The 8,745-nt window shown below is 41.0% G+C and overlaps 1 non-coding gene across 1 annotated transcript; it reads right to left on the minus strand.

Annotated features, from left to right (window-relative positions):
* Nucleotides 1-3,710: 3,710 nt before the first annotated feature.
* Nucleotides 3,711-3,814, minus strand: LOC130952757 (small nucleolar RNA R71). Its single transcript, XR_009074933.1, has one exon. It is a non-coding gene; the product is annotated as a small nucleolar RNA R71 (small nucleolar RNA).
* Between the last annotated feature and the right edge of the window lie 4,931 nt (nucleotides 3,815-8,745).

Consider the following 8,745-nt stretch of genomic DNA (forward strand, 5'->3'; position numbering starts at 1 on the left):
AAAAATGATGCGGACGCGTGAGGCACGCGCTCGCGTAGTAGGGCTTGTGCTTCTAGCACGATGATGAGCGGATAATTTGTACGCTTTTTGGCATTGTTTTTAGTATGTTTTTAGTAGTTTTAGTTGAGTTCTTAGTATATTTTTATTAGTTTTTAGTTAAAATTCACTTTTATGGACTTTACTATGAGTTTGTGTGTTTTTCTATGATTTCAGGTATTTTCTGGCTGAAATTGAGGGACCTGAGCAAAAATCTGATTCAGAGACTGAAAAGGACTGCAGATGCTGTTGGATTCTAACCTCCCTGCACTCGAAGTGGATTTTCTGGAGCTACAGAAGCCCAATTGGCCCGCTTTCAATGGCGTTGGAACGTAGACATCCTGGGCTTTCCAGCAATATATGATAGTCCATACTTTGCCCAAGATTTGATGGCCCAAACCGGCGTTCAAAGTCACCTTCAGATTTCCCAGCGTTAAACGCCGGAACTGGCACCTAAATGGGAGTTAAACGCCCAAACTGGCATAAAAGCTGGCGTTTAACTCCAAGAAGAGTCTCTACACGAAAAATGCTTCATTGCTCAGCCCAAGCACACACCAAGTGGGCCCGGAAGTGGATTTTTATGTCATTTACTCATCTTTGTACAACCTAGGCTACTAGTTCTCTATAAGTAGGACCTTTTACTATTGTATCTTTAAATCTTGGTAGCTATCTTCGTTCTTATGCTATCTTAGATCATTGGGAGGCTGGCCTCACGGCCATGCCTAGACCTTGTTCTTATGTATTTTCAACGGTGGAGTTTCTACACACCATAGATTAAGGTGTGGGGCTCTGCTGTACCTCGAGTATTAATGCAATTACTATTGTTCTTCTATTCAATTCCACTTGTTCTTTGTCCAAGATATCACTTGTTATTCAACTTGATGAATGTGATGATCCGTGACACTCATCATCATTCTCACTCATGAACAAAGTGACTGACAACCACTCTTGTTCTACAAGCATATGAGGCTCTAGTGTTTATCTCTTGGATTCCTGATACACGATGCATGGTTGATCGCCTGACAACCGAGTGCTCGCCTGACAAACGAGCCAGCCATTCCGTGAGATCAGAGTCTTCGTGGTATAGGCAAGAACTGATGGCGGCATTCAAGAGAATCCGGAAGGTCTAACCTTGTCTGTGGTATTCTGAGTAGGATTCAATGATTGAATGACTGTGATGTGCTTCAAACTCCTAGCAGGCGGGGCGTTAGTGACAGACGCAAAAGAATCACTGGATTCTATTCCGGCCTGACCGAGAACCGACAGATGATTAGCCATATGCTGTGACAGAGCATAGGAACGTTTTCACTGAGAGGATGGGAGGTAGCCACTAACAACGGTGAAACCCTTGCATAAGCTTGCCATGGAAAGGAGTAAGAAGGATTGGATGAAGACACTAAGAAAGCAGAGAGACGGAAGGAAAGGCATCTTCATACGCTTATCTGAAGCTCTCACCAATGATATACATAAGTACATCTATCTTTATCTTTATGTTTTATTCATCATCTATACCCATTTGAGTCTGCCTGACTAAGATTTACAAGGTGACTATAGCTTGCTTCATACCAACAATCTCCGTGGGATCGACCCTTACTCGCGTAAGGTTTATTACTTGGACGACCCAGTGCACTTGCTGGTTAGTTGTGCGAAGTTGTAGTGATCACAATTTCGCGCACCAAGTTTTTGGCGCCGTTGCCGGGGATTGTTTTGAGTATGGACAACTGATGGTTCATCTTGTTGCTTAGATTAGGTATTTTTCTTCAGAGTTCTTAAGAATGAATTCTAGTGTTTCATGATGATCTGTTGAAGTCTGGCTGGCTGAGAAGCCATGTCTAATCTTATTGGACCGAGGTTTCAACTGATCATCACAATAGCTTGTTGATTTCTATCAATCTTGCTGTTGGAGCAATGATCTGCTGAGGCTTGGCTGGCCATTGGCCATGTCTAGTGTTTTGGACCGAAGCTTTCTTTGAAAGCTTGGCTGGCTGTGAAGCCATGTCTAATTCCTGGACCGGAGTCTTAGACTAGCATTGCAATGATTCCTGAAATTCAAATTAAGAATTCTGAAACCTTTATTTTCTATTTTCATATAATTTTCGAAAAAGCACAAAAAAATTACAAAACCATAAAAACCAAAAAAAAAAAAGATTTTATGTTTCTTGTTGAGTCTAGTGTCTGATTTTAAGTTTGGTGTCTTGCATGCATTGTTTATTTGATCTTGGTTCTATTTTCAAGTCAATAGTACAGGGAACTGAAGATTCAGAACATGCAGCAGAGGAATTACACAGAAAAAGCTGGGCGTTCAAAACGCCCAGTGAAAAAGGACAGACTGGCGTTTAAACGCCAGCCAGAGTGCCTGGTTGGGCGTTTAACGCCCAAAAAGGTTGTGCATTGGGCGTTAAACGCCAGAATGTGCACCATTCTGGGCGTTTAACGCCAGGATGGCACAAGGGGGAGGATTTTGTTTTCAAATCAATTTTTTTTCAAGTTTTCAAAGTTTTTCAAAATCAAATCTTTTTCAAATCATATCTTTTCAATCAAATGTTTTCAAAATCAATTTCTTTCCTTTTTCAAAGATACTTACTAACAATTAATGATTTGATTGAACATTTTAAGTATGTTGCCTTTTCTGTTGAGAAAGGTTTAATGTTTGAATCATATCTTTTCTTGTTAGGCAAGTCATTAATTTTTAAAATCAAATCTTTTTAAATTGTTTTCAAAATCATATCTTTTCAATCATATCTTTTTAAAACCATAACTTTTCAATCATATCTTTTTAATCACATCTTTTTTAAAACAGTTTTTAATCATATCTTTTTGATTTCTAATTTCAAAATCTTTTTCAAAAATTACTTGATTTCTTTCCCACTCTTGATTTTCGAAAATCAATTAAAGTTTTTCAAAAATGTTTTTCAAAATATCTCACTTGATTTTCGAAAATTTCTTCCTCTCTTCCCACATCCTTCTATTTATGGAGTACCACTCCTTCTCAATGCACAATTCGAACTCTATCTCATTAAGTTCGAATTCTTCTACCTCTTTCTTCTATTTTTCTGTTCCTCTGACACCTCAAGGAATCTCTATACTGTGACATAGAGGATTCCATATTTTCTTGTTTTCTTCTCTTTCTTATGAGCAGGAGCAGAGACAAAGGCATTCTTGTTGAAGCTGACCCTGAACCTGAAAGGACCTTGAAGCGAAAGCTAAGAGAAGCTAAGGCACAATTCTCTATAGAGGACCTGACCGAATTCTTCAAAGAAGAAGAACACATGGCAGCCGAAAACAACAACAATGCCAACAATGCAAGGAAGGTGCTGGGTGACTTTACTGCACCTACGCCCGACTTCTATGGGAGAAGCATCTCTATCCCTGCCATTGGAGCAAACAACTTTGAGCTTAAGCCTCAATTAGTTTCTCTAATGCAACAGAATTGCAAGTTCCATGGACTTCCATTGGAAGATCCTCATCAGTTCTTAGCTGAATTCTTGCAAATCTGTGACACTGTCAAGACTAATGGGGTTGACCCTGAGGTCTACAGACTTATGCTATTCCCTTTTGCTGTAAGAGACAGAGCTAGGACATGGTTGGACTCACAACCTAAAGAAAGCCTGGACTCATGGGAAAAGCTAGTCAATGCCTTCTTGGCAAAGTTCTTTCCACCTCAAAAATTGAGTAAGCTTAGAGTGAAAGTCCAAACCTTCAGACAGAAGGATGGAGAATCCCTCTATGAAGCTTGGGAAAGATACAAACAATTGATCAGAAAATGTCCATCTGACATGCTTTCTGAATGGAGCATCATAGGTATTTTCTATGATGGTCTGTCTGAACTATCCAAGATGTCTCTGGATAGCTCTGCTGGAGGATCTCTTCATCTGAAGAAGACGCCTACAGAGGCTCAAGAGCTAATTGAAATGGTTGCAAATAACCAATTCATGTACACTTCTGAAAGGAATCCTGTGAATAATGGGACTAATCAGAAGAAAGGAGTTCTTGAGATTGACACTCTGAATGCCATATTGGCTCAGAATAAGATATTGACTCAACAAGTCAATTTGATTTCTCAAAGTCTGTCTGGAATGCAAAATGCACCAAGCAGTACTAAGGATGCTTCATCTGAAGAAGAAGCCTATGATCCTGAGAACCCTTCAATGGAAGAGGTGAATTACCTAGGAGAACCCTATGGAAACACCTATAATTCTTCATGGAGAAATCACCCAAATTTCTCATGGAAGAATCAAGAGAGACCTCAACAAGGTTTCAACAATAATAATGGTGGAAGAAATAGGTTTAGCAATGGCAAGCCTTTTCCATCATCTTCTCAGCAACAGACAGAGAATTCTAAGCAGAACCCCTCTGACTTAGCAACCATGGTCTCTGATCTAATCAAAACCACTCAAAGTTTCATGACTGAAACAAGGTTCTCCATTAGAAATTTGGAGGCACAAGTGGGACAGCTGAGCAAGAAAGTTACTGAACTCCCTCCAAGTACTCTTCCAAGCAACACAGAAGAAAATCCAAAAGGAGAGTGCAAGGCCATCAACATGGCCGAATTTGGAGAGGAAGGAGAGGAAGTGAACGCCACTGAGGAAGACCTCAGTGGGCGTGCACTGACCTCCACTGAGTTCCCCAATGAGGAACCATGGGAATCTGAGGCTCAAAATGAGACCATAGAGATTCCATTGGATTTACTTCTGCCATTCATGAGCTCTGATGAGTATTCCTCCTCTGAAGAGGATGAGTATGTCACTGAAGAGCAAGTTGCTAAATACCTTGGAGCAATCATGAAGCTAAATGACAAGTTATTTGGAAATGAGACTTGGGAGAATGAACCTCCTTTGCTCACTAAAGAACTGGATGACTTGTCCAGGCAAAAATTACCTCAAAAGAGACAAGATCCTGGGAAGTTTTTAATACCTTGTACCATAGGCACCATGACCTTCAAGAAGGCTCTGTGTGACTTAGGGTCAAGTGTAAATCTCATGCCTCTCTCTGTAATGGAGAAGCTAGGGATCTTTGAGGTGCAAGCTACAAGAATCTCATTAGAGATGGCAGACAATTCAAGAAAACAAGCTCATGGACTTGTAGAGAATGTTTTGGTGAAGATTGAAGACCATTACATCCCTGCTGATTTCATAGTCCTAGAGACTGGGAAGTGCATGGATGAATCCATCATCCTTGGCAGACCCTTCCTAGCCACAGCAAAGGTTGTGATTGATGTTGATGGAGGTGAACTGATCATTCAAGTGAATGAAAAATTCTTTGTGTTTAAAGCTCAAGGATGTCCCTCTGTCACCATGGAGAGGAAGCATGAAGAGCTTCTCTCAAATCAGAGTCAAGCAGAGCCCCCACAGTCAAACTCTAAGTTTGGTGTTGGGAGGCCACAACCAAACTCTAAGTTTGGTGTTGAACCCCCACATTCAAACTCTAAGTTTGGTGTTGGGAGGTTCCAACATTGCTCTGAGTATCTGTGAGGCTCCATGAGAGCCCTCTGTCAAGCTACTGACATTAAAGAAGCGCTTGTTGGGAGGCAACCCAATGTTATATTTTATCTATTTTGTTTTGTTATTTTATTTTATTTTGTAGGTTGATGATCATGAGAAGTCACAAAATCAATTGAAAAAGCAAAAACAGAATGAAAAACAGGAAGAAAAACAGCACACCCTAGAGGAAGAACCTACTGGCGTTTAAACGCCAGTGAGGCTAGCAGTTGGGCGTTTAACGCCCAGTCTGGCATCATTCTGGGCGTTTAACGCCAGAAAAGGGCACCAGACTGGCGTTAAACGCCAGGAAAGGGCAAGAACCTGGCGTTAAACGCCAGAAATGGGCACCAGCCCGGCGTTTAACGCCAGAAATGGCTCAAAACGTGATTTTGCAAGCCATTTGGTGCAGGGATGACTTTTCCTTGACACCACAGGATCTGTGGACCCCACAGGACCCCCACCTACCCCACCACTCTCTCTCTTCTTCACCCATTCACCAATCAACTCAACACCTCTTCCCCAAAAACCCTTCACCTATCAAATCCCATCTTTCTCTTCACCACTCACATCCATCCTTCATAAAACCCCACCTACCTCACCCTTCAAATTCAAACCACTTTCCCTCCCAAACCCACCCATACATGACCGAACCATGAGCCCCACCTCTCCTATATAAACCCTTCTTCACCCCTTCATTTTCACACAACCTAAACATCACTTCTCCCCCTCTTTGGCCGAACACAAAGCCATTCCCTTCTTCCTCTTTTCTTCTTCTTCTACTCTCTTCTTTCTTCTTTTGCTCGAGGACGAGCAAACCTTTTAAGTTTGGTGTGGTAAAAGCATTGCTTTTTGTTTTTCCATAACCATTTATGGCATCCAAGGCCGGAGAAACCTCTAGAAAGAGGAAAGGGAAGGCAAAAGCTTCCACCTCCGAGTCATGGGAGATGGAGAGATTTATCTCAAGGGTGCATCAAGACCACTTCTATGAAGTTGTGGCCTTGAAGAAGGTGATCCTCGAGGTCCCTTTTTCACTCAAAAAGAGTGAATATCCGGAGATCCGACATGAGATCCGAAGAAGAGGTTGGGAAGTTCTTACCAACCCCATTCAACAAGTCGGAATCTTGATGGTTCAAGAGTTCTATGCCAATGCATGGATCACCAAGAACCATGATCAAAGTGTGAACCCGGATCCAAAGAATTGGCTTACTATGGTTCGGGGGAAATACTTGGATTTTAGTCCGGAAAATGTAAGGTTAGCATTCAACTTGCCCATGATGCAAGGAGATGAACATCCTTACACTAGAAAGGTCAACTTTGATCCGAGGTTGGACCAAGTCCTCACAGTCATATGTGAAGAGGGCGCACAATGGAAGAGAGATTCAAGAGGGAAGCCGGTTCAATTGAGAAGGCATGACCTCAAACCCGTGGCTAGAGGATGGTTGGAGTTTATCCAACGCTCAATCATTCCCACTAGCAACCGGTCCGAAGTTACTCTAGACCGGGCCATCATGATCCAAAGCATCATGATTGGAGAAGAAGTGGAAGTTCATGAGGTTATAGCCCAAGAACTCTATAAGGTGGCGGACAAGTCCTCTACCTTGGCAAGGTTAGCCTTTCCTCACCTCATTTGTCACCTCTGTTATTCAGTTGGAGTTGACATAGAGGGAGACGTCCTTATTGATGAGGACAAGCCCATCACCAAGAAAAGGATGGAGCAAACAAGAGACCCCTCTCATCATGAGATCCCTGAGATGCCTCAAGGGATGCACTTTCCTCCACAAGACTATTAGGAGAATTGAGTTCCAACATGGGACAACTAAGGGTGGAGCACCAAGAACATTCCATCCTCCTCCATGAAATTAGAGAAGATCAAAGAATCATGAGAGAGGAGCAACAAAGACAAGGAAGAGACATTGAGGAGCTCAAGCACTCCATAAGACCTTCAAGAGGAAGAACAAGCCGCCATCACTAAGGTGGACCCGTTCTTTAATCTCCTTGTTCTTTATTTTCTTGTTTTTCGAATTTTAGTGCTTATGTTTATCTATGTTTGTGTCTTATGATCATTAGTGTCTATGCCTTAAAGTTATGAATGTCCTATGAATCCATCACCTTTCTTGAATAAACAATGTTCTTAATTGAAAAAGATAAGAATTGCATGAATTTTGAATTTTATAACAGTTTAATTATTTTGATGTGGTGGCAATACTTTTGTTCTCTGAATGTATGCTTGAACAGTGCATATGTCTTTCGAATTTGTGGTTCATGAATGTTGGCTCTTGAAAGAATGATGAAAAAGGAGACATGTTACTGAGGATCTGAAAAATCATAAAAATGATTCTTGAAGCAAGAAAAAGCAGTGAATACAAAAAAAAAAAAGAGAAGCAAGCGAAAAAAAAAATGAAAAAGAAAAAAGAAAAAAAGAAAGAAATAAAGTTGTGATCCAAGGCAATAAGAGTGTGCTTAAGAACCCTGGACACCTCTAATTTGGGACTCTAGCAAAGCTGAGTCACAATCTGAAAAGGTTCACCCAATTATGTGTCTGTGGCATGTATGTATCCGGTGGTAATACTGGAAGACAGAGTGCTTTGGGCCACGGCCAAGACTCATGAAGTAGCTGTGTTCAAGAATCATCATACTTAACTAGGAGAATCAATAACACTATCTGGATTCTGAGTTCCTAAAGAAGCCAATCATTCTGAATTTCAAAGGATAGAGTGAGATGCCAAAACTGTTCAGAGGCAAAAAGCTAAAAGCCCCGCTCATCTAATTAATCCTGATCTTCATAGATGTTTTTGGAGTTCATTGCATATTCTCTTCTTTTTATCTTATTTGATCTTCAGTTGCTTGAGGACAAGCAACAATTTAAGTTTGGTGTTGTGATGAGCGGATAATTTGTACGCTTTTTGGCATTGTTTTTAGTATGTTTTTAGTAGTTTTAGTTGAGTTCTTAGTATATTTTTATTAGTTTTTAGTTAAAATTCACTTTTCTAGACTTTACTATGAGTTTGTGTTTTTTTCTGTGATTTTAGGTATTTTCTGGCTGAAATTGAGGGACCTGAGAAAAAATCTGATTCAGAGACTGAAAAGGACTGCAGATGCTGTTGGATTCTGACCTCCCTACACTCGAAGTGGATTTTCTGGAGCTACAGAAGCCCAATTGGCGCGCTCTCAACGGCGTTGGAAAGTAGACATCCTGGGCTTTCCAGCAATATATGATAGTCCATACTTT

The sequence above is a fragment of the Arachis stenosperma genome, chromosome 9 (genome assembly GCF_014773155.1).
Source record: "Arachis stenosperma cultivar V10309 chromosome 9, arast.V10309.gnm1.PFL2, whole genome shotgun sequence".
Classification (NCBI taxonomy): domain Eukaryota; kingdom Viridiplantae; phylum Streptophyta; class Magnoliopsida; order Fabales; family Fabaceae; genus Arachis; species Arachis stenosperma.